Source organism: Pyrus communis, chromosome 2, assembly GCF_041283825.1.
Source record: "Pyrus communis isolate YQ-2024b chromosome 2, ASM4128382v1, whole genome shotgun sequence".
In the NCBI taxonomy this organism is placed as follows: Eukaryota; Viridiplantae; Streptophyta; class Magnoliopsida; order Rosales; family Rosaceae; genus Pyrus; species Pyrus communis.
The window spans coordinates 17,855,271-17,861,831 of NC_142566.1; the positions used below are offsets into that span (position 1 = coordinate 17,855,271).

The window sequence follows — 6,561 nt, forward strand, 5'->3', positions numbered from 1 at the left end:
GTGTTATCATAATATGGTCAAATTTTTCATGTCATTGCTTTGGAGCTTGTTTAAGCCCATATAGTGATTTCACAAGTTTACAAACTTTGTGTTCTTGACCTTTAACCACAAACCCCTTAGGTTGTTCCATATAAATTAATTAAAAAACTTAATCCGAAAATTAAAATTAATGAATCTGATTAATTTTAAATTCCAAGGCCCCAAGTGCCCCAAGACCCAAGGCCCTTGTCTTGATTAATTAATATTAATTGTATTTAGGCTATATTATATTCAAGCCTAATCCACACAACCATAAGGCCCAAGCCTTCAATCTATTTCCAAATGGTCCAAGTTCTAATTACTAAGAAAAGGGAATAAGCCTATATAAAGGCTTGTGAAAAAAATACTATTGACCAATGTGGGACAAGAAGGTCTCAAACTCCAACAAGTAGCTGATCAGTACTCCCCCCACTGATCATATCACCAGGATTCTTATACATGTAGTGCCAGTTATTACTTGTCAACCAAACCAACAAGCAACAGAGAGAGTAAGAAGGAAGAGAGAGACGCAATGGGAATAGTGGAAGAAGCTCACAACGTGCGGGTCTTAGGGTCGGGTCAGCAAGTCCTAGTCCTGGCCCACAGATTCGGCACCGATTTGTCGGTCTGAAAACACCTCATCCCCTACCTCGTCGACGACTACCGCGTCATTATGTACGACAACATGGCCGCCGGAACCACCAACCCTGAATACTTCGACTTCGAGCGCTACTCCTCCCTCGAAGGCTACACGTCGAGTCATGCATCTTCGTCGGCCACTCCGCCTCCGCCATGGTCAGCGCCATAGCCGCAGTCACCCGACCCGACCTTTTCACCAAGCTCATCATGATCGCCGCCTCCTCTAGGTAAACCTACATCGTCATCTAATTACTCCATTTAATTAGGAACTAATCAAAGTCAATTATTATATTCTGAAATTCAGCTCAGTCCCACAATCCCAAATTTACCTCCCAATAAGATATAAGTTTAATTTTTGTGATTTGGAGAGTTTAAAGCTCGGCCACTTCCAACAAAGTAGAGACTGAGGCCGTTCAAAATTTATTCGTGCAAATCCATCAATTTGATTAACTAATTAAGTCAATTGTCACTAATTTTCTACAATTTTACCTTTTTCGTTTGTTTTTTATGTGAGAATTTTTTTGTTAAATTAGTACATGTATGTTCAACGTGGATCCATCCATCTGGTTGAATAATTAAATCTTCGAAAATTACCTTTTTGATTAGTATATTGACTTTCCAATCTCTCAATCATTTTTATGCTATTTAATTAAAGTCAATCTTTCTCAATCATTTTTATGTTATTTAATTACACTTCTAAAACACAATTAACAATTCAACCAATTAAATTGTACCATTTTTATAGGTTCCTCAATGACGTGGACTACAACGAGGGATTCGAGCAAGAAGATCTGGAGCAACTATTCGAGGCGATCCGATCCAACTACAAGGCATAGTGCTCCGAGTTCTCGCCGCTGGCGGTGGGTGGCGACATCGACTCAGTGGCGGTCCAGGAGTTCAAACGGACCCTATTCAACATGCGACCGGACATTGCCTTCAGCGTCGCACAAACCGTATTCCAAAGCAACATGAGACAAATACTTACGTTAATCACGGTGCCAAGTCACATTTTACAGAGTGTAAAAGACCTTGCTGTCCCCATGGTTGTGTCCAAGTATTTGCACTAGAATCTTGGCGACGAGTCTATCATTGAGATCATGTCGTCAGACGGTCATCTTCCGCAATTGAGGTTGCCGGATATCGTAACTCCAGTTAGGGCTGGGCACGTGCCGGGCTCAAATTTGGAGGAACCGGACCCTACCAGTTTTAAATAGTAACAGAACGAGCCAGGGCGAGTAGAGAGATTTTGAGTTTGGGAACCGAACCTAACCCGGCCTGTTTCAAACGGGTCGGTTCGGGACGGGTCCATGGGTCCAATTATTATTATTATTTTTTCAATTTTGGGCATACTGGCAGTGTCTTTTTTTTTTTTCTCCTCTTCGTATCATCTTCATTCTCTCTTTATCTCTCTCTACTCTTCCCCACTCCCAAATCAAAAATTGAAGCAACAATCACCATTCCTGACAGCAGCATCACCTGGGCCTTTGCCACTATCGATGTTGTTAGAATTCCTCTGTTCCACATCGGCCAAAAGGCTTAAGAACAAGCCCTTTTAATAGAATTACCCCACTCTAAGTATCACCGAGACCTTTTGTATTAAAACCCCACACCTAACGGATTGAGCAGATGGCCAAGTAGGGACAGTATCAGTGTTGTTGGAGTGGGCCCATGGCCCATCTACCTAAAATTTAAGATGGTATCAGAGCCAGGGGATGGGCCCGTACATCCACGTGAACAGGTGGGTCCCCTTTGACCCGTACGAACAGGTGAGCCCCGACTTGGCTCCACGTAGGCCAAGAGATGCCACATGAATGGGTGGGTCCCCATTAGCCCCGCCCGAACGGGTAAGCCCGGGTTTAGCTCCACATGGCTACCGATCTGTGGAACTTCACATGTGACCTATAAAATAGAACCTTACGTGCGGGGGAGTGTTAGAATTCTTTTGTCCTACATTGGCCAGAAGGCTTAAGAACAAGCCATTTTAATAGAATTACCCCACTCTAACTATCATCGAGGCTTTTTGTATTAAAACTCCACACCTGACGGATTGAGCAAATGGTCAAGTGGGGCCAGTATTAGTGTTGTTGGAGTGGGCCCATGGCCATCTACCTAAAATTTAAGAGATGTCTTCAACTTCAATCATCTCTCTGTCTGCAACTTCAGTAATCTCTTTGTTTGCAACTTCAATCGACCTTAATGCCACTGCTTCACAATTTGGTGACAAGTCTCCACCTTTTCCCAATCTCCGACTCCTTCACACTTGTATTTAGTTGGTCAGATCTAATGGTTTCTCGACTTGCAGTTGTTGGGAGACGGTGGATCTACAATATTGTCAACATATTGGACTTGGGAGAGAAAGAGAAGGAGTCGATGAGGCTTTCGAGTTAGGAACTAAAATGTTTGATTAAGGGAGGTTGGGAAGATGGGCTAATTAAAGACTGTCAGCAAAGCTCGGTTTCTATGCAAATCTAAGTCAGACAGAGCTCGGCTTTCATCCCTTCGAGTTTAATTGAGAGAGACTAAGAATCGAGTGTGAGGACTTTGGGAGAGAGAGATCAAAAGGGAGGACTGAGGAGAAGAGTTTCAGTTTGAGTCTGGGAGAAAGTGATGTGGTGTGTGTGTGAGATTTGAGATCAACAGGTTTATTGGATATAGTTTAGGTCGAGGGCCTATGTCTTCAAAAAATTGGATCCGCCTCTCCCCTCTGTTTACTTGGACCCGCCCCGCCCTGTTTTATATATAAAATAATACGGACTTGCCCTGTACCCGCCCTTCCAGCGGGCCAGAGCCCGTTTGCCCAGCCCAAACTTCGGTGCTACTCAAGCACATTAGATATGACATAGGGGCCTAATTGTATTAATGTTTTTTTTATTGTAATATTAATCCTCGGGTGAAGTGCAACTTGAAGTTTTGATTCGATAATGGAATGTTATGTGGAGCAAAATAAACAAGATTTATTATTGAATACAAAAAATACAACGTCGGTTGTTGTCTATGTGTCTCAAAAGGTCATTGTCTTTGTTGGTTGTTGGTTGTACTTCGGAGTCATGTGGATAATGTGTGATGCGATAGGACACATGGATAACGTCATAAGAGAAAAAGGATCTGACCATATGGACAACATCATAAGAGGAAAAAGATCCAGAGACATGAGAGGAAAAGGATCCAACACTGTTCATCGTACATTATGCGGTTAGAAATTATTTTAAAATTTAAAATTTAAAAATAAATATAAATAGTCCCTAACGAAAACTGACCACACGATATACGATGAATGATCACGATCATAGGATCTCTAGAGATCCCAGGATTACGTCATATGAATGAATGAAAGCGGTCCCGAGATTCCAGGATTCGTATGCAAAATAAATCGAAACCTCTAAATAAAAGCTGAGATTGTAATTGTTTTTTTAGTTTGTACTTTCTATAAACAACCGGTGGTGCGGTGTATATTAGTGTTTTCCTTTAAATTTAAGAGGTACACCGTTGGAACTTTTGTGTTATTTTTTAAAATTCATGCATTTAATAAAAAAAATGAAACTTTTGTGTTACTTTTTTTGAAAATTTATGCATTTAATTATAAAGAAGTAAAAAATAGCAAAAGGAGGTTCGAACCCACCTCTAAGGCTCTAACAGGATGTAAAGTAGCACAACAACAGTATCCACTAATAACTATTTTTGTATACCAACTATACATATAGATATATATAAGATATGCATACGAAAACAAAACTTCTGCTTCTTCAATTTGGAAGCCCCGTGCAGTTGCACCACTTGCATTTTCTCAAGCAACCTTTAATGGAAGTTAATATTTGACGTTTTCCACTTTGTATTATGGAAGTATAAAAGCTTGTTCCCAGGGAGGGATGTATGTTATATATAAGTTAAAGGCGAGCGAAAAATGGGATCCTAAAGTTTGTAATACACTTGTCATGACTGATTACTCATGAGTCATGAGTCATGAGAGCAGTTGCATGAACATCTGTGTTCACATGGGATGTCCACATTCATTGTACTCAAAACATGCGCATATTTATTCTGAAATGTAACATGTTTATTTTCACATAACGTTTTGATCTAATAATACAATATTATATGAAGAAAAATGTACATATAATATTATACTATTGGGCCGGAACGTTACAATAACAGTAAACTGTTTAATGCAAGTTCTTCTCCTATTTTAAAATTGGAGCATAGGTTTAAGTCATATTCCAGCATGACCCTAGCAAACAATCACATAAAAGTTCTAAAGACCAGTTTAGTATTGTTTTTGTTCTTTTAATAAACTGTTTTTGTTGCACATTAAAAATGATAAGTTGTAAAGTAAAGATGTTAAGTGTTTGGTAAGTTGTATTTTATCAGTGTTGTGAGACAAAAAAAATAGTATCATATCGTTTAATAAATTTTCATATAAATTTGTTTTATTTTTTGTGTACTAACTAAAATGATCATGATGTTAATGGTGGTGGGGGGTGGAAACGATGGTGAGGGGTTGGTGGGGACCCGTGGTTCATGGTGGCGAAGATAGTGGTGTTCATCTCGGCCTAAGAAAGTCATCACCTCTAAAATGGTTGTGGTAGTTGCAAGTAGTGGTGGTCGGTTTCTTTCACAAGTGGAAGAGTGTGTGAAACATAAAGAAGGGTAAACATTGTCATTTTAAGAACTGATGAAAATATTAAGTATGCTATGAGAATTGAAAAGATTCACATTTTTTTTTCATGGAGCTTGCTACCCAAATAATTATGAATATTCATTCTTGTATATGAGATCTAGGTTTGATTGTTCCTTCACCCGCTACATTTGTATATTTACCCTTTAATCATTTTGAATCTTTGATCATCATCTCCGTGTAAGCATTTTTAGCTCAAATGATACAATCATCCATTATTGTATTTGAGATATGTGTTTCATGTCCGCTCCTCAAAGTTACTAGTTTGAATGAATAATGGCATCTTTTTACCTAATGAAAATAAGTGAAATTTAATATGTACTAAAACTCAAAATGAACTAAACATTGTTCATAAGCGCAATGTTCTTCCTAGTTTGCCCGTACCAAGTTTGTGTTATTACATTCATGCCACATTCCTTTTGGCACGTGGGATCGCACTCGTCATTTCCTCCCTCACTTCTTCCTTCCTAGTTGACTTTGATTGGAATCAAAAGCTTCTGCTCCAAATCTCAAGAGCGATTTCACTTCTTCTAGTTGACTCAATATATTGTGTTACGGTTCAGTTCTATAGTTTGGCAATTTTTATGCCCACCTTAGTGCTCACAGCCATTCGTCTCTTCTTTCTCGCCCCCTTCTCAGCTTTCAACAATAACTTTTTTTTTCCTATTCCCAATTTTACCCCTATTCCTCTTGCTAGAGATGTTGAAGAGAAAGAAAGGAACACACACACACACAAGCGACAAAACGTGAGACTTTCACAGATCCCGCACCAATAAAATGGCCACCGTCGCCAATAGCACGGAGCTCGCCAAGCTCTGTAGCTCACGTGACTAGTCCAAGACTGTTGGAGGAAAGATCAATAGTTTTCAATTGTATTGCATAAAAGAAGAGTACAAGAGAATATGCAGGAATAGTTTTGAATGGGAACTGGAGTTTACTTAATAACTGACTTTATTGCTTACAAATTGATTACAACACTAGGCCATCTTATTGGCTATTTATAATAACATTTAGACCTTTTCATAACATGCATAACTTTTGGATTAGTTACAAAAGTTATAGACACAACCCTAGACTTCTAAAGAGATACCATAAACATAGTTCTTCCCATGAGACACGACTCTGCATAACAATTGATACAACTAACCTATAGGGGAAGTGCATTATGTTTAACAAAAGCCATTCGAGTCCTTGACTCCCTCTTCTCCCAGTCCTCTTCTATCCAAGACATC

At 39.3% G+C, this 6,561-nt stretch overlaps 1 pseudogene; it reads left to right on the top strand.

The window, feature by feature from the left end:
- Nucleotides 1–550: 550 nt before the first annotated feature.
- LOC137746717 (putative esterase KAI2) lies at nucleotides 551–3,508 on the top strand (annotated as a pseudogene).
- The last annotated feature ends 3,053 nt before the right edge of the window (nucleotides 3,509–6,561 follow it).